We start from the raw sequence: 26,725 nt of genomic DNA, 5'->3' as shown, positions 1-26,725 counted from the left end.
GCCTGCGGCATAATTAAACTTTCCATTAAAAGCATACGGCAGTTTAAGGTTATCTATTGCTGAACGTACTGGTCATCCTTACTGAGTTTCCAAGCTCTGTTATGTCTCTAACCACATTCAGCATATGGATTTTTTTATTTATTTATTTTTTTTACGTTGCACCGACAGAGACAGGTCTTTGACGACGAAAGGGTAGGACTGGGAAGGAGACAACCGCGACCTTAATTAAGGCACAGCCCCACCAATTGCCAGGTGTATAAATGGAAAACCACGGAAAACCATCTTCAGGGCTGCTGACAGTGGGGTTCGAACTCATTACCTCCCGAATGCAAGCTCATAGTTAGGGACTTTTATTGGCAGGGCTCTTTTTTCTGAACTATATTTAATAACACAGCTCAAACAAACATTCATAAATGCTGTTGATATCGTGATCACAACCACAAGGCCTCCAATTTTACATGCAATTCGAACCACAGAAACGTAACTTTTCATTTCAAAAATCCCACATGCATTAGCTGGAATTCAAACCGCGGCCCCCTTGGTGCGAAGCCAATGAGAAGATTAATTAAGATCAGATGTAATGTTAGTCTGTTAAGAGTAAAAATGAAAGGAAATGTATGTAAAGATTTTACCTGGGCGCATGAAACCGCCATGAGTTGGCACGAGCTCGATGTTTATTATGGTGTTCAACACACTGCAGGGAACAGAGAAGTTTTGCTGCCAAATGGTGACACGCAGTCCGTGTACTGTTCGTGTAAAGTGCGTGCGCACTGTAGTGCTGTTGGGAGGGTGGTGGATTTACTGTTGTCCACGCGTTGCTTCGCTTCACAAATTCTAGCATTGTTAATGCAGTACTGAGCACATCATCACATTTGAAGAAACACTGATTTCCATTCAAAGTCATCGACCCAATTTCTCCTCTAGTATCAACATCGTCCTGATGATAGAAGAAATTGACACTATTATTTGGAAGTTGAGCCTTCGCATCTTTGCTAAGAAACGTACAAACTGGCTGGAACCTGTAATTTGATAGTTATTTTACGCTCGACAGCACACTGTTTAGAAGTCACAGCAGTTACCATCAATATACGATTGCAGTACATATGCAGCACACACACTATTCTCAGAAAAGTAGACTCAGGCTGAGAAGAAATCAATGTTCTCTAATAAAAAATACATCTAAAAATTTTTCAATTATTGTTTACTTTCTTAAAATAGTGAGCCACTGCAAAGGAAAAGGGTCTCTTTTTAACTATCCTCAACAAAATCAACCACTAAGAGTGAATAAACGTCTTCTAAGATTAATGAGTGTAAGATCAAGGCACTTACAAGTTTTTATATCAGGGCAACGACCCGCTTTTGTGAATGAAAGCTCAAGTCTATTATTCAACTTACACACGAGAATGGTCTTCTTCCTAACCACCCAGCTTAAACTAGTCAAATAATAATGTGCAACGTCGGTTTATTATTTCATTTTGTAATTTGAAGTTAATTTTGCGTATCCTATTTCAAGGAAACATAACATTCAACATTCCATATTCACACACGTCACCGCTAGAGAAGCACGCTACTTTACAGAATTTACTACTTTTAAAATCCTTTGCTGCATGTCAAAACATTTGATGAAATCTTCTTCACAATGAATGAGGAACGGAATTTTTCTCCTTCTTTCGGTTCAGTGCGCAGGCGGGGAATATTTTCTTCACACTCAGTAAGAACGATGAAACATCAAAGCCTTGGAATAAACACGAGTCATCAGCAATCACACCTACCTTAACAGCACTAAAAACACACGAACACAACTACACAACACCTCAGCTGACACTGACACAACTCCACTCAACACGGTTTGGTGCAGTATGTTAACTACATGTCCTTCAATGACGCACTAGCCTACCACAACTTGCCAATGGGCGATTCGAGCCTCGACATTCCACACTAATAGAGCAACATTTCTTTTCAACACAACAGGAATTTCGGTTCCAAACTTCTCAATAACACAGACGCAAGTTTTTCCTCTCATATCTCGGGAGCGAAATAAAACAACTTATTAACACTGAATCTACTATTACACTTCGTCACTAACAAGTAGAAAAGGTAAATTTATCCAGCTGCTGTTCCTGTATTTTTCAATATAATTTCGAAACCACAGTATCGTTCCCTCGTTCAAAACACGTTGTATTCTTAAAAGATGTGCTTTTATAAACACGGGCACTATAGAATGGATTGACTGACATTACATTATCTTCGTCCTACTTTCTGCCAAGTCTTACGGAGCAGTTATACCAATCGTTTCAAGACTGACAGCTACTCCAGAACGAGATGTATGGTCGTCTGTTTACAACTAAAGATATATTCATGCGTGTTTCCGAGCGGTATTTCTCTCTCTCTTCATCGCTAATGCCTTTATCCTGTTTTGCGAGTTGACGTTAAAGTTACTGAACTCTTGAACGCCGTAAACAAAGTTTGGTGCGCGAGGTCTATTTCAGCAGCACGGACGGGAAGTCTCCGTGACTCACTGCGAGCGCAACTCGGGCCCAACTGTCTCCGCGCGGCTATCAAACAAGTGAGGTGAGGAGGAGACGAGAGCAGGTTCAGACCCGCCTTAGCATCTTACCCAGCTGCGAAGGCCACTCAACATAACATTAGCTCCGATACTGCGGCTCGAAAAACATTTGCCGCTCGAAGTAACAAACACAACTTCTATGAAAAAGTAATTCGCATTAGTTCCTTACTAAGAAATTATAGTGGAAATTTCATTCAACAAGTCGCCTCGTAATAACTGTGCAGTGGATATAAGGCTTTATTCAAATACCGCCATACATTTCTGGAAAGTTGACTAACCCGAATCCGTTCGCATCTGTTTTATGATTACACGAGTTTCTTGTTTCTTAGCCAATAGTTCGTGGTAAGTATTCCCTCCACTGTCACTGCTTTTAATAGCATTGCACATTACACTCAGGAAGGTCTAGAGGACGATTAGTGTAACTCTAGAAGCATTCTACGCAACTACACGAAGAGCCAAGCATATGCAACAAATGCGTGGGTAACATCCACAATGAGACAAGACTGAATAATCCTTTGACAACTGCGCACCCCAGGCCTATACTCTATTTTCGTTAGAAATCCAAACCCCGCCCCCTTCCCCACCACTTAGGGACTCATAGCTTGCAAGATGTGTACCCCCAATCACATGCCTGATTTTAACTCCAATGAACTTGTGACATCTTACTATATTACCCAGTTCGTTTCTAACCCCGATGGTATTATAATCCCATTTTGCCATGTTTCAAGAAATGCTCCTTACTTCGTTCCACACTCTTTTCATAACATAGATATGTTTGTTGAGGGAATCTACAGGGTCTGTATCTACATGGGAAGTAAATTATATTTTTATAATAATTTTAAAATTATGAATAATAAAATATTAAATGCGAGGAACATACTACACCATGGGCTCATTCTCTTCTTGAGCGACTATGCAATCTACAGACGTTATCGCCATAGGGATTCTGGTGGGATGCAGGGGAACTATTCCCAAATTCTTTTGTGACTTTTGTGTCCGCTTCATTGTATGTAAACAAGTCGTTTAAGTTGTAACTACGAGGGCAAGTCAATAAGTATCTGCAATTTTGCTCTAATTGTCTTTGGGTTGGCTCTATGGCTTTGTGTGTTCACCAGCCGCCAGATGGCACCGTTGTCTACGCCTGTGGTAGGTTTCAGCGTTATCAGAGTGTCCCGCAATGCGTTTTTTGTGGTCTGAGGGTGTACCAAGAGCGGAAATTCATAGAACAGTCACTCGTCTGTTATTCAGGATATCACGCACTTGTTCAATATTGTCGTCAGTTACGGCTGCAGATTGACGCCCGGATCTGTCCTCATCCTTCACGCTCGTGCGACCCCTTTTGAACTGTTCAATCCACTGGTAAACACTTCGTCGTGGCAAAACATTGTCTCCGGATTGTGCTGAAAGTCTTCTATGAATTCTCAGCGGGCAATCGAAATCCAGCAGCAGTCGACTTTAATTCTTATCATAGACTTTTTTTAACTGGTGAGAAGCCTTAAAAATTACAAACATCAACATTTAATACAAGGGAAAGTTGCATTAATTGAGAGTATAACAGATAGGGACACCAGCAATGAACAATAAGTCATAATCATCATCACCGTCATCACTGACCTGCAATTGGGCAGATCACTCCAACCAATCAACTGTTGTCTACCGCCATACTGTTATCGTCTTCGTATTACCATTTTATATTATATTATGGCAGCTACGTACACTTGAGCCTCCGCGGCTCATGCAGCAGCGCGCTGGATTCCGTGGTTCAAACCCCGGTCACTCCATGTGAGATATTTTTGCTGATCAAAGCAGAGGCGGGACAAGTTTTTCTCCGGGTACTCCGGCTTTCTCTGTCATCTTGCATTCCAACAACACTCTCCACTATCATTTCATCTGCCATTCATTAATCATTGCCCCAGAGGAGTGCGACAAGCTACGGCAGCTGGCACAATTCCTATCCTCGCCGCTATATTGGGGCTTCATTCATTCCATTCCCTGTCGTTGACTTTTGGCACGTTAAAGAACTTCTGCACGGCAAAATTCTGACACCCCGGTGTCTGTCAAGAACTGGCATTTAGAACGGAAGTAAAACAAATAACTTCTTTTTCAGTACAATACGGATACAACGCTAATTGGGGCAACAAACCACATGAAATGCAACAACCTCCGAAAATTTGTCGGAAGTTCGGGTTCACCCTGTTAAATTCATTAGAAAAGCAAACTGAAACAAATACTACATTGACCACCGACTACACAATCAACAGGACGTAACTGTGTTATTCTGATGGAGCCGACAGCCGACATATCAGGAAACTGGAGCCCAGAGTTTAAATACAAAAATAATTATAAACAGCATATTTCCGTGCTGAAAGCGTTGTTCTCTGTGGAGGTTATGAATAAATGTGTATTTAATTTGCTTTATATTTAAGCGCTTTTTATTATCTTACTGTCTGGCGTCATGGTTGAACGGTCAGCGTAGATGCCTTTGATTAGAGGACTCCGGGTTAGATTTCCGGCCGTGTCGGAGATTTTCTGTATAAATAATTAATTCCCTCACTTGGGAACTAGGTGTCTGTGTTGTCCCCAACTTTTCTGCTACTCATATACCACACAAAACACTATCCTCCACCATAATAACACGCACCTTCCCCATACATGGCATATGCCATCCACCCCTGTCGGAGGGTCTGTCACACACGAGTTGCACCAGACAAGCAATAGATTATTATTATTATTATTATTATTATTATTATTATTATTATTATTATTATTATTATTATTATTATTATTATTATTATACCGGGAGGTACACCCGCCCCGTTCATTCAAATGAAGCGCCTTGAAGAATGCCATCTACAACTAAAACGCGCAATAAGTAATACAAGAAGTTTGGACTTTTCTCTACAGATGTCACTACTAAAAACTTATGTTATGCCCTCTGGTGTGAAGAGGAACTATTAAAACTAAAGTAATTTCTTATTTTAAGGTTTCCTAAACTGAATTGATTATGGTAAAATTTAAAACACTTCTATCTCAGCCCGCCAACTTCAAATGATGACCAATAGAAAATTTTGTATATTTATTTTAAGCTAATAAATTCTGTCTTGTATCTATTTAAATTACCCAATGAAAATTTGGGGTGTATCGGGCCTTAGCCCAGAGTTTTTTGGAACCTTCCTCTCGGGTATATAATCTGGCACATTTTTCGAGCCAGACTGTCTTGCTGATCGTTCCAGTCAACAGAGTGTGTGTAAATAAAGGAGGCGAGGGTGCTTCGTTCATCGTCGAGACGTCCCTCAGCTCAAGGTAATGGCAGTGATAGTCTTTAAAAGCTAGCTCGAGGGGAAGGTTTCCAACCTTTACTAATGTAACTTTAATTTTTGTAAAATGTAACCTTCAAACAATCAAAAGAACTTAGCCGAAATCAGGGAAGAGAGAGTGTGATACCCTCTCGTGTTCCCTATCAATTTGATTTTGAGGCGAGTATGATTTTGTAACCATTTTCAGTTTGCAGTCCTTGTCATTTAAATATTCTCTCCATCTAGTCACCTCAGTAGTATAGGCTTAGCCTCTGTGACTTCGGGCCATAAGCCCAAATAGAGTTTTAAACTTCCATTTCGATTTTCAAGAAGCGCAAGTGTTCGTCTCCTCACCATTTTGATGTTTGGGCCATTAACTTAACTGTTTTTCACAAAGGCCTAGTAGAATGGGTACTCGATACCCCTGTTTTATTTCTTTTATGTAAAGATACGACAGTGAATACTGATTTTGTTAAATGCAGGTGGTGCCTTTTGTTAGGCCTTGGAAAGATGATTTTTTGGAAATAGATTCATAATTGCAAACTAATAGAGCAAGAACGCTCCTCCAGTGAATGTAAAGGTTGAACGGTGCCTTTTGGAAGGCTGGTAATGTATAATGTTTGGAGAGTAGTCTCCTAGATAATTTTGTGGAGCAAAAGATGTTCTTGGAAAATTGTATGTTTTGAATACTCTTGTCTCCTTGTGAAGTAAAAGAAATTGGAAGGTCCGTCTCCTTGACTAACGTTTTAAAGGAGCAGCAATGCTGAGGTGTTAATTGTAATTGCGAGCTTCAAGCTCAACCTGTACATTTGTTATCTGATTATTCTTGAACTCTCAAAGAATGTTTTTTCTAGCTTATAATCTAAGGTTCGGTGTTCTGTAACTAAAATGTTAATTAATGACGAGTTGAGATTTTGAAAAGAAACCAAAAAAAAAAAAAGCAGAGAATGAAACAGAGCTCTAATGTTCAAATTTTAAATTGATCTTCTGATTGCCTTATATCGACCCATTCATGCCCGCACCTTCTTTCACCTCTGTCCACCACGATATAACCGTAGCTATTATTATTATTATTATTATTATTATTATTATTATTATTATTATTATTATTATTATTCCACTGTGTAGTTTATTCGCTAAACCGCCAAAATAAGTACAACCCGAGACCTAGATTCTCGCTAAATAAACTCTGGAGCTCTCGTTATATACTACACATAAAAATTTTAAGTATTAGTCAGATTCCTTTTCGGAATTTTATAAAGTACCGTGTTTTGAAATATAAAATGAAATGGATAGCTTACAATGCATACGAGATCAAGAATTCGAATTAAGGAGTGAGGTGAACCTACAGTTCAGTTTTCATTTTAAAATGGCTCGGCCTCATTTACTGAATGATGTCCACAGACCGATATTATCGTTGCTGTTCTGATGTGCATATTCGTTAAGGGGGAGGGAGGGGGGGGGAAAGGAGACAGTCAGCTCGCCAATTCTGTAGCTGCTTTTCCCGTACACCACATGGGGGAGAGCTACATGCGTGTGGGTTTTTGTGTGTAATGGTATGGGCTAGGAATGGGAAGAAAGCGAGCGTGGCCTTGACAGACGTACCATCTCGGCATTTGCCTGGGGCTGAAATGAGAAACCACGAAAAACCATTTCGGGGATGGCCGACGGGGGATTCGAACCTACATGTCTCTCGAATACGGAACTAGCAACCATAACCGACCGTGCCGTAACCCATTGAGCTAACTTGTTCGATGCAAAACAGGAAAAATTACTCCATGATGATTGCCAACCTTCTGTTAGGAGATGGTACCAGCATAAGAAGCCTCTTAAATGCCCACCGACTATGGGGGATTCGATCCTGAAGCGTAAGGCAAGGAAATGAGCGCTTAAAACAATACAAGCTCCTTCACAACATACGAATGAACACTAATGATTTATTTCTGCGTACTGGTATTTAGATTATATGCATAATATATATTACAAAGGCTAAACACACAATCATGTACCGCTTTATGCAGGACTACTCACTTGCATTGAATTTGTGTAACTCTCACGCAACAGAAATCCTTCTTCAATCATCAGTGAAGCAGAATCAATACTCACCTAAAAACAAGAGAGAAACAACATTAATATTATGTATCTACATATACATTGTGCTACTCAACTGACTAATTTTCCTTTTCCTCAACATGTCAATTATCCACTCAAACTTTCATACACACATAGGAAATTAACCAAGTAAAGAACGCCTAAGAATATAACCATAAAAGCATTTACTGTTACAATCTCAGAGAAACAGAATATACAGTGACAGTCAGAATTTTTCGGACAGAATAATATATACATGTCATACCCCGGTTATTAAAGAAAGAACAGGTAATAAAATTCGAAATTACTAAACTCGGAATTTGCTTGTGCTTGATGATGATGCTTGTTGTTTAAAGGGGCCTAACATCGAAGGTCATCGGCCCTAACTTCGTAGGTACTGTAATTATCCAATTGCGATCTGTAGATGAGTTTACAAAATAATAATACCTTTTACTTATTTGAGATACGAAAATTTGCTGGTCAATATTTTTCGGACAGGAGATGTTTAGCCACTCGAGGCATGCTGTGCAGGCAGTGCCTTCCTCATGTACAAAGCAGACGCAACGATTCGTGAGCGAAATGGGACGCAGAAGAAAGAACAGTATATTTGATCAAAGGCAATTAATAATATTCCATCACGAAAAGGGAAAACATGTCGACAAATCGCAGATTTGCTGAACATGAAGAAAAGTACTGTTAACGATATTATCTGCCGAAACAAATTTCAAGACAGAATTGAAAATTTGCCACAGACAGGTCGCCCGAGGGTCCTTACTAGGAGAGAAGAGAGGGCAGTAGTAAGAAAAGTGTAAAGAAACCACGTTACTACAACCACTATTGCTGCTGCCGTTGAGAGCGAGTTTGGAAAGAAGATCAGTGCAAGTACAATCCCGATGGTGTTATATAGAGGTGATTATCACGGGCGAACTGCATGAAGGAAGGCTTAAATCAACAAAATAAATAGGATCACGAGACAACGATTTGCTAAGGAGCATCTTAGCAAAGATATGAACTGGTGGAAGACTAATTTTCTGCGATAAATCGAAATTCAACGTTTCTGGCTCAGAAGGGCGCATCATAGTTTGGAGACAGCCCAATAAAGAGTTTGAAGAAAGAAATATGAAGGAAACGGTAAAACATGGAGGGGGGCATGTTATGGTGTGGGGCTGTATATCGGCTCAAGGAGTATGTGAGCTGATTCGTATAGACGGAAACATGGACCACCCCCAGTATCTTCAGATTTTATCAAACAACCTGAAGTAAAATGCAGAAAATATGGAAGTTGGGACTGTTTTAAATATTATCAGGACAACGACCCGAAACATACGGCCTATAATGTACGGCTATGGTTGTTGTACAACTGTCCTAAAGTTGTGAATCCTCCCCCACAAAGTCCTGACATTAACCCCATAGAGAATTTATGGAATATACTGGAAAACAACATCCGGAAACTTCCCATAAATTCCAAGCTTATGTGAAGAGATGACTGCAAGAAGAGTGGGGAAAATGGTCCCATTCTACTACAAGAAAACTCGTGGAGAGCATGCCGAGACACCTGACTGAAGTGCTTCGCAGGAAGGGAAGAATCACGAAGTATTAATATTCCTACATGGGCTCCATCTTTCATATTTTTATTGTATTTGCGCATTTTTGACCGAATATTTATGAACAGGAAATTTCGTATTATTGTAATTACACTCATAAGTTTCAAATTTTTGTGTATCATGAAATGAAGTGCATGTTTATTTTTTGTATCTGTATGTGTAACTGTTCATTCTGAAGTAAGCAAAATTAAACTATATATGTTTGTTATTAATCTCTTTAAAATTTGAAAGGAACTCTGCAAGTCCGAAAAATTATGACGGTCACTGTACATTAGCCTACTTCTCCACATAGTCTTAGACATTTAGGCACTCGTACCTCGAGACCAGTTTAAGTATTTCCACGTCGTAGAAAGTTACCATCAGTTGCTTCAACCAGTTAAGGATCCTCTAAATCAGTGTCAAATAGTTTTCCAGCAAGCTGTTCCTTCATTTTTGGAAGCGGCTGACAATCCAACCGTACCAAGTCTGGACTCCATTTTACTTGGAGGGCACAGGGAATGTTCAGTGAATTTCATCGGGAAAACTTTCCGCATCCACCCTACAGTCCAACTTTGGCACCGTCAGATATTCACCAGTATCCGATGATCAAAGATTAGCATGCTAAAGAAAAACAATTCGTCAACGACGACATAAATCCTGTCATGAACTGGCTAACCAACAGGCGGCAATTTTCTATGACAAGGAAATACATAAAAAGTTTTCGATTTAGATGTTCCTAAATGCCCAAGGCATCTACCTTAGGAAGTGGTGGATTTGCTGTTGCTGTTGATTACGCTACACTTACCCGATTCTTTACTTTCCGCTTCATCTTACCATTCATTGTAGCTATAATAGTTATAATTCACCTCTTTTTTCTTCATCAAACAGGATCAAATTACCCTTTAAATAGTAATTCAGATAAAAACCCCTTCCACCCTTACTTCTCCTTTAAGGACATCTTTGGTTTTATTATCATAGTAGCCATTTTACTGCTACTAACCCTTTCAGAACCTTACATATTAGGAGATTCTGACAACTTTAGACCCGCTAATCTATTAGTAACACCAGTGCATATCCAACCAGAATGATATTTTCACTTTGCTTATGCCATTTTACGGTCAATCCCTAACAAATTAGGGGTTGTAGTTGCATTAGTGATATCTATTGCTATCCTGCTCATTCATTCTCCCTTTTACCGCCAACAACAAATTTCCTGGAATTCAATCCTACCCTATTAACCAAATCTTATTTTGATCAATAATATCTATTGTCATCATTTTAACATGAATTGATGTTCGACTTGTAGAAGCCCCATATATTTTAACAGGCCAAATCCTTACAGTATATCCAGTTTTCTTAAGATAGTAACAATAAAATAATGAAAATTCCAACAGTGTATCATATAACTCCTGCATTTTATGAACTAAATTCACTTAAACTAAACCACCCTCATACGTATCATTCTTTGTTTCTACTCCACAAAATAATATATAAGCAGACACCCTCCTATTTAACAGATTTTTTAGAGTTGCTCTCAACTATTCATAACATCCCAACCAGACCTGCAGCTAACCTAATCCTCAAAACACCAAATCACAAATTCTTTTGTTGTTTGTACAATTCGAACATGGACTTCGTTAGCCAGTGATTAAAGGACACTACATCTTAACCGGTGTTTAAATAAAAGTGTTGGCGGCGGCATTTGGACGGATTAAGTTGAGAGTTTTCCTGTTTTCTTATTCCATTCCATGTATTACGAAGTTTTGAGCTAAATTTGTTTTTATTGACAAATTAGGACAACTTTCCTTTGGTGTGTTTTATATTATAACTAGCTGTAGTACCCGGCGTTGCCCGGATAGTTTCTGAATATTTACCTTTAAGATTTGCATTACCAGTCAGTTGTGTGTGATGTGAATTTTTATAGAATTCCTTTTTTGACTTGCAGATTGATAGTTTTAGATTATTTAATTTTCGAGTAAAACTTCGTCCTTATGGAAGCTCGAATCGACTGGGAGTATTTGATCCTGTCAAAAATTAATAAGTGATAACTATATGTATTTAGCTGTCGCACTATAGATACGATGTACAGGATTTCAACTGTCAATGAGACTGTCCCCCTCCCGCCCTCCACCACTAAGAGATATAAAATCTGGATTGTCACCATTCATCTCAGTGACCCAGAAAACTGTAGATTCGACCCTGTTTTCGATTACTTTTATATCTCACTCCCCCTCACCCACACCCCAAAGGGGGCTGAACATGAATTTAAAAAATTCGGAGTGTCACTAATTATTTCAGCTACCACGAAAACTATGGATTCGATAATATTCTAGATTATTTTTATACCATCCCCCTCGCCCCCTGCCCACAAGGGTGCTAGGGGTACCTTACCCTCACGCGGTTTGTCTCCTGATACTAATTGATAAGTGTACCAAGTTTGGTGAAATTGCTCCAGTGGTTTAGGAGGAGATGTGTCATTTACACACCCACACACCCACGCACACACATACATCAATTTTTATATATAGTAAGAAGAAGATAATATTTTTATATGTAGTTTTTCGATTAATTTTATATCTCACCCCCTTCGCTCCCCACTTGGACTAGCAAAAAAACCCGGAGTAATACTATTCATCTCAGAGACCCTGAAATCTATGGATTCGAAACTGTTTTTAATTATTTCTATATCTCACCCCCCCCCCCTTTGCTCCCCACCTAAAAGGGGGCTGTACTTTAAAAAATTCTAGAGTATTACTTTTCAACTCAACGACCCCGAAAACTATGAATTCGACACTATTCTCGATTATTATTGTAACTACCCCCTCCCCTTACCCTCTCCCTTAAGGGCGCTAGGGATGGCTTACCCCCCACAGTGATCGTCTCCCGATAGTAAGTAATACGTGTACCAAGTTCGGTTGAAATTGCTCCAGTGGTTTAGGAGGAGATGTGTCATTTACACACACTTCCATTTCTATATATAGTAAGATTTTTATACTCGTACTTCACCCCCTTTCCATCCCCGCCCAAAGGAGTCCTATGAGTGCCTTACACAACAGTATATTTTTTCCAGATATTAAGTCTTATTTGTACCAATTTTGGTTGGCAGCTATGCCCAAATTACATACATAATCTCACGGATCTAGAATCCTGGAGCTGACGTTGCCATGGTTACGGCAGTTCATTTCTTTATCCGATTCCTAGAGCAGGGGTAGTGTGGTGCCAATATCTCCGTAACGGTTGGTTTTAGGGCCTTAAAACATGGTTTTCGGGCCCGTAGGGCTTACCGAGTTTTGTTCTTTGCGTCAAGAGGATTAAATTGAGCTTTATCTCGTCCTTATACGACAAATTCGATATTTTGCCTATAATAGTATAAAACCGTTGTGGTTTTCCTATAAAACCACCGTCTTTTCAAAGATTTTAAAATGATATGCATATCGAAACCTTCCCCGGGGTGAGTATACTCTAAATATGAAGTTTGGTTGAGATCTATCCAGCCGTTTCGACGTGATGGTGGAACAAACAAACAAACAAACAAACAAACAAACAAACAAACAAACAAACAAACAAACACGAACAACTTTATTTATAAGACTATGTACAGCTATTATAGTGTGAGTAAGTCATATGTGTAATATATTGTATGTATGACCGGGCGAATTGGCTGTGCGGTTACAAGCTGTGAGCTTGCATTCGAGAGATAGTGCGTTCGAACCCCACTGTCGGCAGCTCTGAAGATGGTTTTCCGTAGTTTCTATTTCCATACCAGGCAAATGCTGGGATTGTACCTTAATTAAGGCCACGACCGATTCCTTCCCACTCCTAGGCCTTTCCCATCCCATCGTCGCCATAAGACATCTGTGTCGGTGCGACGTAAAGCCAATTGTAAAAATATTGTATGTATATTATAATACACGGTTTTACAGAAGAGCAGGCTTCATATCCCGAATCACGCCATGGAAATAATAATAATAATAATAATAATAATAATAATAATAATAATAATAATAATAATAATAATAATAATAATAATAATTGTACCAGGGGTACACCTTCTCCGGCTAGTTAAACTGCAAGCCTTCTCTAAGGTTATCTATGCCAACGGACTTAAACTTGTAAACTTCCAAAGATTTCGTCGTGTACCGTTAGATGGCTAGACCATCGATTTCTAATTACTTGACAGAGTAATGTTTATTTTGAAGTTGGTAAACCTGATTCTGAGCATTGGTTTTTAATGTACCGAAGTTGTCAACACTTCAGCTGGTTCCTCCTCAATTGTAATCAACCTATCAGATACTTGGAAATTATGTTATCCAACATCTATGCAGTCTGGCTTATATTCCATCGAAAGTTGCACTCAAGGCCCATAAGGCCGAAGGGCTATAAACGCTCACTGGATCTGGGTTTACCCACATATCCTACGAGACGCGTTGTCTACTTTGTCTGAATTGCTGTATAGCTTGGGAGTGCGACTTGACCTAGGGAGGCAGGGGCGAGGCCTGCGTGAGGAAGATCCAGCGGCTCAATGTAATGGCAGAACTTACCTAGACATGTGACAGCTCCTGCGGATAGTTTGAGGGGAAGGTTTCAACCTCTTTTCTTGTAATGTTATTTTGTAAACTGGTGGTTTCTCTGAGGACTCTGGTTTTATTCTCTACTGGAAAATACGTAGTGTAAGGGGACAAAGAGTGATGACACTCGGTCGTTTCCTATTCAACCTTGCATTGGGTGACTAAAGCTTTCAACCTCTAAATTCCTTAAATCTTGTCTTGGCATTTAGGTTTCTCCGTTAGTCATCCCCGTGTAGTATAGGATTAGTCTCTGTATCTTCGGGCCGTAAGCACACTTAAGGTTTTAATAATTTCTAGAAGGAGTGCAGGTGTTTCTCCTCTTTGCATTTTGTTTATGGCCGGGTATGTGCAACCATTTTCCTTTTTCAGTAAGGCCATGTAGTATGGGCAATTACGCCACTGTCTCTCTCTCAGGGTAACTGTTTCTTCGATTTTGGTTCCCTTTTGGAACAGTGATCAATGCTATTGTGAATCAATTGATGAAAACTTTAAAGTGAGGTCACCCGATGTGGCCTAGTGTAATTTCAGTTTATCGAAGGAAACTGACTGCCTCCGCGAGGCTAGACTATTTCGGATCTCAGACTCCTGAGTAGTGTACCTCCTTGGAGCAAATCGTGCTCTTGTAAAATATTGTACCTGTCAAGAGCAATAATACTCTTTTCTATGTATATTTACTGCCTGGTAATTATCACTAGACTTTGTACCTGAATTTCGAACCCCTAAGTCCCCGTTATTGTTAGAGCTGACGAACTCATTAATAGTTATATTGTCTGTTATTCAGTCAGATTTTCTATCTCTTAATTTTAAACCTTAAAAAAAAAAAAAAAAATAAATAAATAAATAAATAAAATGTCCCAATTTGTTGAGTTAAGTTCTGCTCTAGTTAACTGCTTGTCCAGCCATTCGACCCAGGCACTTCTTATACCTCTGCAAACCACGGAAACCCCGGATCAATAATAATAATAATAATAATAATAATAATAATAATAATAATAATAATAATAATTTCTTTCCTAGTATTAAAATATTCATTATATCGCTAATCATCCTGGTGTGTTTATAGACAAGTACGTCTGCAAAATTTCATGTTTAACAAACCAATTCGTTAGAGTACATTTCTAAAAATATAAGAAAAGAGCATATTGCTATGTAAATGGGAATACTGTGTAATAATCAATCAAGAAATCTACACTAACTTCGCGTGAATAGCTCAATAAAACTCTCTACGGGTTAATAAAATAAAGAGTGCAGTACGTAAATATTCTAAACAGAAATACAAGAAAACTACTGCTGTCTAGTGATGCTTCAGAATAACTTCCTAATTTGTGTAAAATCCTCTATATCTTTCGCCAAAGAATTTTCGAGGAGTTTACTGGGACACGGATATTACGTCTGGCTTTGTCGTTGTACGTGCTTAATCGTCACAAGTACGAACCAATTCACTGATTGGTAAGTTCTTTGAAATTGAACTGTGTCAATAGCCTGCACTGGTCTCTTATGACAATAAATCATTGACAAATTCTGCACCTCTTCTGACGCCAGGACCGTGCTAGTCTGAGATGAATGGAAGCATAACTTTTTGTTGGAGAAATCATGCGAAAGACTGAGGGATCAAAATCCGAATCTCGTGAGGAACTGATCTTAAGAAGTCAGAATATGCAATTCTTCTGTCTTCAACATAGCTCCGCTTCTATACCTCAGCACCGTCTTCTAAATGGTGTATTTGATAAATTATGCCCCTTAAATTTTCTCACGAGAGTCTTCCGAACGAAAACTATCTCGAAGTCCAACTATAATTACAATGAGAGGCCAAAAGTCACGTGAAGGGGTGTCCCATTAGAAAATTTGCCGTGTATGACCCCTGAGCGTTGCGGCTAGCTGAGGCGTAGCTGAACAGTCTGTCACAGACACCAGCATCGTGAAGATGGCAACACGTCGCGACTTAACCGACTTTGAATGGGGGATGATCATCGGCGCACGGCACATTGTGGAGATTACACGTGAATTCGTGTTTCCGAGAGCAACAGTGTCCAGGGTGGATCTTCAATATCGCATAGAGAATGTTACCACCCGCGTAAACCGCCGCACGGGAAGACCACAGATGTTTTACGAACGGACATCACGTCGGCTCCGCAGAACTATATTGGGCGCTCGACGGGCTACTGTGAGTCAGAACACCGCCCAGTTGAATGTTGGGGGCCAGGAACCCATTTCTACCGGGACTGTAAGGAGGAGGCAACTGCACACCGCATAGGCTTCACCAGCTGACAGTCAACACGTGTTCCTTTGTAGACATCTCGACACAGAGCTCAATGACGTGCATGGGCCCGCGAACATCGGCAATGCACCATGGAACACTGGCGGTGTGTGGTATGGTCCAATAAATCCCGGTTCCAGTTGTATCGAGCTGATGGGTGCGTGAGAGTGTGGCGTAGGCCCCATGAAGTTATGGATCCTGCGTGCCAACAAGGTTGTGTCCAGGCGGGAGGTGGCTCAGTTCTGGTCTGGGTGACGTTCTCATGGCCGCAATAGGGAACATGCATGATCCGGGGTTTTAATTAAAAATATGCTAATCTGATTCAAAATTGCATGCAGAATTCAAAAATGTGATCAGAATGTACAAATAATAACTCCAAACATGATAAAAATCTACGAAAATGTCACGTCACGCAAGTACGCGATCTCATTGGCCTGACGTCATCGTACAGGTTGACTGAATTAGCAGACGAAATAACACATAGTGTGCTGTGAGAAGCAGGATACACTTCGCGTATTTCTACTTTACGTTAGTGTCTTAGTATGGTTAAATTCGAGGTCTATACATTGGATAATAATCTGAGTGGTATATTTTAGACTTAAAATGAATCCTGCGTAGACAGTGAGGCAGAAAACTTATAAATGGTGTAGAGTTCCGATGTGCAATAGCACATCGCATACCATAAACAAATTGTTTATAAACGTTCCAAAGACGCTAAAACTAGGGAGAAATGGATTTTGGCGAGCTGGAGAAATGCTGGTGATATATCGGAAAAGCTTACATTTTATTTCTTTGAAGATTTTAACGTAAGATGAATTTGTTTGAATTTTCAAATCACTTTTCAATGTTAGCTGTTCTAGTGGTAAAACTTTAAATTTTAATGTATGATGCTTTATTTAAATGCTTCAATTACATCTTGGAATATGAAAGTAACAAACAGTGCATTCAATAATGCTGATTATTAAAGTATTCTCCAAACCTAACCTATGTTTTGGGTGATCCATATCAAGATAATAAATCAAAGGGGTTATGAACCATTTGACAGCTCTAATTCTACCAATATATATTGGCATGGGACAGTTATGTATGTCTTTATTGAAGAGCTTAGTTGGTAAAGAAATTTAGGCTATATCTAAATACTCTATAATGTAACAAAGAATAGGCGTGTACATCATGAAAGGAAACAACGTGAATTTAACAAATGTATAACTCTACACAAAACCAATGCTTGTCTGTTGGGGTCTTATAAGTTAACAATGCTCAATTATAATAATTATCATAATATTAATGAAATAAATAACATAATTGCACACAGGTGAAAATAGTGATGTAGGTGTTTAAAATATTATCCAACTTAGCCTAAGTTTTAGGTTATACAAGCCAAGTCAATAAACCGAAGGATAAAAATACCGCGTGAGTTGGCCGTGCGGTTAGGAGCGCGCAGCTGTGAGCTCGCATCCGGAAGATAGTGGGTTTTGAACCCCACTGCCGGCAGCCCTGAAGATGGTTTTCCGTGGTTTCCCATTCTCACACCAGGCAAATGCTGAGGCTGTACCTAAGTCCACGGCCGCTTTGTTCCCATTCCTAGGCCTTTCCTGTCCCATCGTCGCCATAAGACCTATATGTGACGGTGTGACGTAAAGCAAACAGCAAAAAAAAAAAAGAATAAGTAAAAGTCACAGCACCCAAAGACATTCCTGTATTGAGCGACTAAAATGTCACCAGGACACTTTTTTTTCCTGATATGCTCAGCTTGTTAAAAGCCAAATGTAATTAATGTTATTGGCTTCACGCCCCGCTAACTACTTCTACGATTTTCGGAGACGCCGATGTGCAGGAATTTAGTCCTGCAGGAGTTATTTCACGTGCCAGTAAATCTACCGACACGAGGCTGACGTATTTGAGCACCTTCAACTACCACCGGACTGAACCAGGATCGAACCTGCCAAGTTGGGGTCAGAAGGCCAGCACCTCAACAGTCTGAACCACTCAGCCCGACTTGTGAAAACTAGATGAAGTCATATTTATCTTTATCATGTTTAACTTTTTCCCTCCACAAAGATATTTAATTCTCTTTAATGGGCCCCGGAAGAGGGTAGGCCAGTTGTCCCAACCATAAATATATATTTTTTGGGAATGATAGATTATAGCCCTATAGTACTATGATCTATCTTTCATTCTTTCTTTCTTTCCTTCTTTCTTTCTTTCTTAATCAGTTTATCCTTCAGGGTTGGTTTTCTCTCGGACTCAGCGAGGGATTTCACCTCTACCACTTCAAGGGCAGTGTCCTGGAGCGTGAGACTTTGAGTATGGTGATGAAACTGGTGTGGAGGGCCATTACCTCGCCCAGGCGGCCTCACCTGTTATGCTCAACAGGGGCCTTGTTGGAGGATGGGAGGATCGGAAGGGATAGACAAGGAAGAGGGAAGGAAACGGCCGTGGCCTTAGGTGCCTGGAGGAGAAGTAGGAAAATATGAAAAACCACTTCGAGGATGGCTGAGGTGGGATTCGAAACCCTTCTACTCAGTTGACCTCCCGAGGCTGAGTAGACCCCGTTCCAGCCCTCGTACTATTTGTTTTCAACTTTCATGGCAGAGCCGGGAATCGAAACCGGGCCTCCGGGAGTGGCACACATTAACCACTACACCACAGAAGCGGACTAGTACTATAATGCAACCTATATGTTTATGTTAGTGCTGAAATCCGATTTCTTACTTTACTAATGCTGACAGCCAGAAAATGTAATGTTATTCTTTAATAGGGGAAGCAGTCTAGAAGTAAATGTTGAAAGTGATGTGATATCTATCCAGGTTCGTTGTTATCCTAATACTATGGGTTACAGTACATTGCACGTATATAAAAGACGCCACTTACAAACTTGCTTGTTATCCGCGAATTTCTGCGGCCACAAAAGTCACTATTTTTCAAGAATGATGACATTTACACATGATAGATTGTCTGATTGTGCTGTTTTGAACCTTTCTTCTGTCATTTTGAAGTTATTTGCGATCATGAATAATAAACAATCGGCTTTTAGCAACGGCTGATGCACAACGGCTGGTAGAGCTGCATGCGGTACTGGATCGTGACGTCACAGCGCGCCGCTGACGTCAGAGGCCGTTTCACTCGCCTTGCGGAAAGGCACTATTAAATATTTTTTTAATGGTAGAAAACAAGGCAACATACCACAATGTAATACTTTTACGTACTATTTCATTGGTGTACTTTTCAAAAAAAATATTCTTGAAAATTATGCATGTTCCCAATTAGGCCCTATTGTCCGGCTGCAGGGAGCGCTGACAGGAGCTCGTTATGTGGACATTCTTTCAGATCATCTGCATCCCTTTCTGGCCCTAGAGTACCCTGATGGAGATGCCATGTTTCAACAGCAATGAGCCATGTCACCGCTCTCTGTGGTGGCACGCAGGTGATTGGAGGAGCACTCCAGTGACGTTACGACCATGGATTGACCCTCAGATCCCCCGATCTTAATCCAATCATGCATTTACGGGATGCTGTCGATGCTGGTGTACGCTCTATGAACCCCGCACCAACTACACAAGACCAGTTGTGGGTAGCAGTGCAAGATACGTGGGTCCAGATCCCTCCTGAACGATTCCAACACCTTGTAGGGTCGATGCCTCACCGTATTGCTACCGTTTTGAGGACTCGCGGGGGAGTAAACCGTTCTTAAAATCACATTCAGTGCCTTCCCATGACTTTTGGCCACTCAAGAGTATACTGTCATAAAGGAGAGAATGAGACCGCCCAGTGAATAACTCAAAGGCAATATTCATAACGTTTTATGTTCCGAATCCTGTAAGTGTAGTCACTACACACAGAAACGCAACTGGGTCAAATTTATTTACAAAATTTCTGTTGTTTTAGTTAAAACTCTCTTACATGTATTGTAAGTAATGAAAGCTGTAACACCCAGCAAGTTGGTCGAGCGGTTAGGGGCGCGCAGCTGTGAACTTGCATTCGGGAGATAGTGGGTTCGAACCTCACTGTGGGCAGTCCTAAAGATGGTTTTCCGTGGTTTCCCGTTTTCACACCAGGCAAATCCTTATTAAGGCCACGGCCGCTTCCTTTCCACTCCTAGTCCTTTCCTATCCCACCGTCACCGTAAGACCTACATGTGTCGGTGCGACGTAAAGCAAGTAGTTAAAGAGATGTAACATTTAGGACTATTCAATCTAACGTGTAAAAAATAATTTATCTATGTACTTCACGTATCAATTTCAATTTTAGTTAATGTATTTCAAATATATACGAATTTAGTTTACATCTGTCATGCTTTGCAATGAAATTGTACTGTCTCCAACGCCAGCTGTAGCTTAGGGGAACTTCGATAAATAAATAAATAAATAAATAAATAAATAAATAAATAAATAAATAAATAAATAAATAAATAAATAAATAAACAAATACATACGGTACATTCATTACATACATATAAACTTCTTTGTCTCGTCATTGTTGCTCAACAGCGAGAGATTAAAAGAAATCAGGTGAATCTCCCATCAATCGTGGAGAGTCAGCTAAGACGTTTCTGGTAGAGCTGAAGCATTCACTAAGGAAAATAAATATTTACTTCTGATGAAGCAAAACAAGGTCTACATGATATGTCAAGCTTATCAGGAGTGAGCCTCATTTACGACCTACGGTACTCAAAAATGACTGTGTGTGTGTGTGTGTGTGTGTGTAACCAGATTATCTACGGGGTCGGGTATGAAGCGAGATGAATATTCGTAGCGAGTTCCTACGACCGGATGCCCTTCCTGACGTCGACCTCATCAGAGGAATTAATGAGATTAAATGAATGAATAGCGTGATATACGATAGTAGGAAGGGGGAGGGTAAAATCCGATGCTGGTACATAGCCTACGCCAGTCGAATAACACCACGGGGTCTGCTCACAGCTTAACGTCTTTATCCGACGGACGAATCACCACCAACAGCGTCATGTGCCCTCTCTACACACGAACACTGCGGAGAAGTTTGGAATTGAATCCGGGCTTTTGGCACGCTATCTAGCGATTATAAATTGTATACCACCACCTCACCCTGCCGGCCAACACATTCTGATAGTGAACCTTTTTCCCACTAACGGAACTCGAACCGGCTAAGCACGGTGTCAGACCATATAGACTTGATACTTATATGATCATGGATACCAGACGGGTTACAAACCTAAAATACTAACATGTCGTATAATAGCAATAATACCTCCATCCGACTCCTCGGCTGAATGATCAGGACCAAAGGGTCGACTCACGGCCGGGTCAGTGAATTTAGCCGCGATTGGTTTATCTTCTCGTTCGAAGACCGAGTGTTTCTGATATCGTTTTAATATACTCCTCTTCATACATACAGAACACATCACACCGCAAACCACCATAGAAACATGGATTAGCGAATACATCCCTTCATAAAGAGTTGGCGTCAGGAAAGGCATCTGACCGAAAAACTGGGCCAAATCCAATATTAGAGCCGACCTCAAATAACTGAAAAGAAATCATCCAAGAAGGAGAAAAATAATACGAATTCTACCACCACAAGCATCGCAGTCGTCGCCATCAACAGTGTGATCACTATCAATCTAACGTCGGCATCACTGATTTCATAACAAATAAATAATGTTATAGGTTTCACGTCTCATTAACTAACTTGTAATGTTCACAGAAGCCACGGTGCCAGAACTTTGTCCCGCAAGAGTTATTTTATGTGCCGATAAGTGTATCGACACAAGGCTAACATACTTGAGCACCTTCAAATACCACCGGACTGAAGCGGGATCGAATCCGCAAACCTGGACTCAGAAATCCAGCGCTCAATACTTCGACCTACGAAGACCGGCAAATCAAAATATTTTTAAAAAATGACAGGTATAAGCCGGTCTTGAAGACTATGAAGAGATCGTCTCAAAGAATGACATTAGGAAATATGTAGTCCACAGTGTTATTGCTTGGAAACTTGCGTCGAGAAATCTCTATAGAGTAATGTATTATGACTAAATACTCCACTAATTGTCCTTATATATCGATCGAGTTGGTTGTCCGGTTCAGGGCACGTAGCTGCGAGTTTACATTCAAGAGACGGCGTGTTCGAACGCCAGCATCGGCAGTCCTAAAGATGGTTTTCCGTTGTTTTCCATGTTCGCACTAGGCAAACACCAGGGCCGCTTCCTTCCCAATCTTTTTTTTTTCCTTCACAATTTGTTTTACGTCACACCGACACAGATACGTCTTATGGCGACGATGGGATCGGGAAGGGCTACGACTGGGAAGGAAGCGGTCGTGGCCTTAATTAAGGTACAGCCCCAGCATTTGCCTGGTGTGAAAATGGGAAACCACGGAAAAGCATTTTCTCCTTCCCAATCTTAGCCCTTTCTCATCCTTGCATCACCGGAAACGTTCCATGTGTTAGTGTGACATTAAAGCGATGATGACGATGATAAATAATAATAATAATAATAATAATAATAATAATAATAATAATAATAATAATCCTTAGCGAGTGCATGAACTTTATCATTTCTACATCATTCTCACATTTAGTTTTGATGACTGTAACAGACGTACGAAAAAGTAATACAACAGTAGGATGGACGACTAAACAAAACATTATTTTTGGCCGAATTTTATCCTCTGCTAGAAAGGACTGAACCTCTGTTTCAAAGCAGGCACATGTCCACGACCGATGGTACAGCATAGCGTAAAGCGCACGTCAGGACAGTCAATTAGTTTTAGAGGTATCAACTCTACGATATCGTTAGCCAATACAGCATTACGCTTTTCACCTTCTGCGGTCTGGAATGCAGGTCGAGGTCAAGCTCTCGGAGCTCTGACTCCTACAAAGTAAATTACTAACACAATTTTTATGTCAGATATGAGGAGTTTTACTAGATAACCTAATATAATATAATCCTGCATTCTACAGTCATTTCTAAACACGGTAAACATTTCAAATTATCACTATCACCATCCTGAGGCTAAAAATACACAAAGGATCGCGTGGTTGCTGGCATTCAAAGGGAGAGTAGAGACGACGTCTTCCTCAGAATTTCACAGCTTTGGCATACCGGCACCTTGTTTTCTTGTTGTTGTTTTTTTTTAAAGGGTTTCCTTCACTGGTTTAGATAAAAGGTAATGGTTACAGCTGGTTTTCGTAGATTAATTCTTATTTCATAAGAGCTATAAATCCCGAAAGACGGATTTCTGTTGTTTGCTTCTGATGTTGCAAAAGCAATTAGGGACAATTTTGCATTCAGTTAAATTAGGCCGTTGTTGGGCTTCTTTGTTAACAATAGGAACTGAAGCTGAGCACAGAGCTGACAGATGTAAGTGCTGATCTAGTGAAATCCTTCTCAGATGTACACTGTTATAAACATGAATGACATGACCACCTAACTGTATACCGGTACTTAATCAGTATGTAATATCTACGAAGGATTTCACGTAAAATCGGACAGCCAGAAATGCAATATCTTAGGAAAAAAACTAGTGGAGATTTTAATTTCTACGCAATATCAGCTTCCTCTGCTCAACAGTCTTCATTATATTACATGTTGAATAGAATAAACTCTTCCGACACTCAACTTTTTACAGAAATGTTATGATCAAACTAATAAAGATAGGACCGTCATTTCTTTACAGTTATAAAATATAATACTACAGATAATACTATAATAACTGTATTATCAATGTAATTGTTTATTAACATGTTCTGTAAACATATTTATGAAATCTGACTCGACTTCCTCATACTAAAAAAAAAAAAATCTTGAAAGTCGCTACAGTTTCCACTTCAAAGCAGGAGATGGACAGCGTTCACAAAACTTAGGGGGTCTTCCTGTAATTGTCTGGAAGTGAATTTATTTCTTCAGTGTTTCGAAACCGAAGCCTTCATGGGTCAGGCGGCAACGCCCCGGCCTCTCACTACTGGGTTCCGTGGTTCAAATCTCGGCCACTCCATGTGAGATTTGTGCTGACAAAACGGAGGCTGGTCAGATTTTTCTCTGAGTACTCTGGTTTTCCTTGTCATCTTTCATTCCAGCAACACTCTCCAATATCATTTCATCTGTTAGTCATTAATCACTGCCCCAGAGGAGTGCGACTGGCTTCGGCAGCCGGGATAATTCCTATACCCGCCGCTAGTGTGTGTGTGTGGGGGGGGGAGGGGGCTTCATTCATTCCATTCCTGAACGACCCGGTCAAATGATTGGAAACAGGCTGTGGATTTTCTTTTTTCAGTTTTCAAAACTCGCACCTGAATTTATGCAACATTTCACGAACTAAGAGTGTCCAGGGTTAAGAAAAGATTACAGGCCTTATAGGCTTAGCGCGTTCCACTGTTGCTATAGTACCCCACATATCGTCACTCGGATACTCGTGAAGTACAGTGACGACATAAAAATATACATCGCTTGGTGCAGCTACTGCAAGTAATAAATAAAAACCACAATAATAATAACAGTAATAATAATGTTATTATTAATTTTCAGATAGATAGAATCGCTGTGCACTTCAGTTGAACATGCCCTGCATTGCTACCCGCATGTTGAGTAGCTACGTAGTTCTTTTAGTGATTATGTCAATAGTATCGTGAACAACACACATGCTATTTGCTTTACGTCGCACCGACACAGATAGGTCTTATTGCGACGATGGGATAGGGAAGGCCTAGGAGTGAAAGGAAGCGGCCGTAGCCTTAATTAAGGCACAGCCCCAGCATTTGCCTGATGTGAAAATGGAAAACCACTGAAAACCATCTTCAGGACTACCGACAGTGGGAATCGAACTCACTATCTCCCGGATGCAAGTTCACAGCTGCGCGACTCTAACCGCACGGCCAACTCGCCCGATGAACAACACATGTGATTTTACATATAATAAAAATGCAGTTATTATATAATATCTGAAAATAAAAAATCATTCAACTTTCTAAGGGTAACTGAAATACGGGCCTCGAAAATCACGGAAAATAATATTATACGACAAATTTAACGACTTCTGCGAGCGCTATTACAGTTAGGAAAATATTATTTACATAATTTTGATTTTATAGATTTTTCTATATCTGTTTTAACATTTCCGTAATTTAAAAGAACTAAGTTCATATTTTGCAGCTTTTTGTCCGACTTTACGTGGAATGTTCTCTATTTGAGTTGGATTCTCCCTAAGAATGTGAGGTAGCATTGACCGGCGTAATTAATTTCAAAATAAGTTAATGAAATTAAGGGAAAGAATACACTGTGTGACCTGAAGTCTATACACACGCCTTACATTTCATTAAATGCGTTAATGTCATCGCTGAATAAATAATCCAGGCTCATCAGTTCTTCAAGTAACATGTCATCTACTAATCTATTTGAATAAGCAAATGGGTAGTGGAAAAAATAATGAATTCTCACACGTTTCGAAAAGGCTATTCTTTTGATTTCAAGAGAACAGAATTGATCATTAATGAAAAGTCATAACTATAAAAAAAAAGAATTACAGCCAAGAAATCAGTATCAGAGGCAATGTCCGGTTGAGAATGTAGTTAAGAGACTGAAAATCCAAAAGCACCAACCTTCAATTCTTAACTTTATAAGGCAGGAATTGCAGCCAAGAACATAATTTAGGTGCCAATATCCTTATGAAGAGAATGTAACAGAGAACAAATACCACAACGTGACAACCTTCAAATGTGCGTATTATGAATGAAATCAGACCACCAACGAGGAAGAATTACAACCGGGAATTTAATCGACGTCAATAAAGCAAGGAGAAAGTATATTGCTGTCCTCGTCCTGATGTGGTACAGCTCTTTTTCGTGCGCATCACCAGTGAAGGTGAGCTGCGTGTACCTTTTTACCACCTACAAGCCATCCTGCTATTTTTAAATTTCTGGTTGTGTCGGAAATCGAACCCCGGTGTCCGAGGTCGGAAGCCAATAGTGCTAAGCGTTACACTACAGATATGCACAGAATTAATACCGGAACCGCGTGATAGGGAACAGCGCTCGCGTCAGCTGTAGTCAGATGGTTGGACAATAGGACAGCGACATACTCTGACCTATTTTCTTATTATTTAACGAATTTCTGCCAAACTTCCAGGTCTTAATACTTTTCAGCAAAACTAAAATGTAGAGGGAATAAGTATGCAAAATTTCAACTTCCCAGCTTGTAGAAAATTCAGTTAAAATCCTCTGACAGACCCACAGATGGACAGGAAACGTAAGGGATTTTATATGTATAAGAGATTCGTAGCCACGTACGCAAGTACATTTCAGCAATTGGTATCCAATGTATAGTAGTAATAACGTTATACAGTTGATTTGTCTATGTATCTCGTAAGTATTAAATATTAAAAGGAAGC

At 40.0% G+C, this 26,725-nt stretch overlaps 1 protein-coding gene across 8 annotated transcripts in view; it reads right to left on the bottom strand.

The window, feature by feature from the left end:
- Fak (protein tyrosine kinase 2 Fak) overlaps window positions 1–26,725 on the bottom strand; it is a 795,737-nt gene that overhangs the window by 276,943 nt on the left and 492,069 nt on the right. The window contains exon 1 of one of the 8 annotated variants that reach the window (XM_067143299.2): window positions 633–683. The exons of the other annotated variants lie outside the window; for them this stretch is intronic. The gene's annotated coding sequence lies outside the window, so the exon portion shown is untranslated. Of the gene's footprint in view, window positions 1–632; window positions 684–26,725 lie in introns of those variants that run through there. 8 annotated transcript variants of the gene reach the window in all.

Source organism: Anabrus simplex, chromosome 3 (assembly GCF_040414725.1).
Source record: "Anabrus simplex isolate iqAnaSimp1 chromosome 3, ASM4041472v1, whole genome shotgun sequence".
NCBI classification, from domain to species: Eukaryota; Metazoa; Arthropoda; class Insecta; order Orthoptera; family Tettigoniidae; genus Anabrus; species Anabrus simplex.
This window is presented reverse-complemented; position numbering and strand designations above follow the sequence as displayed.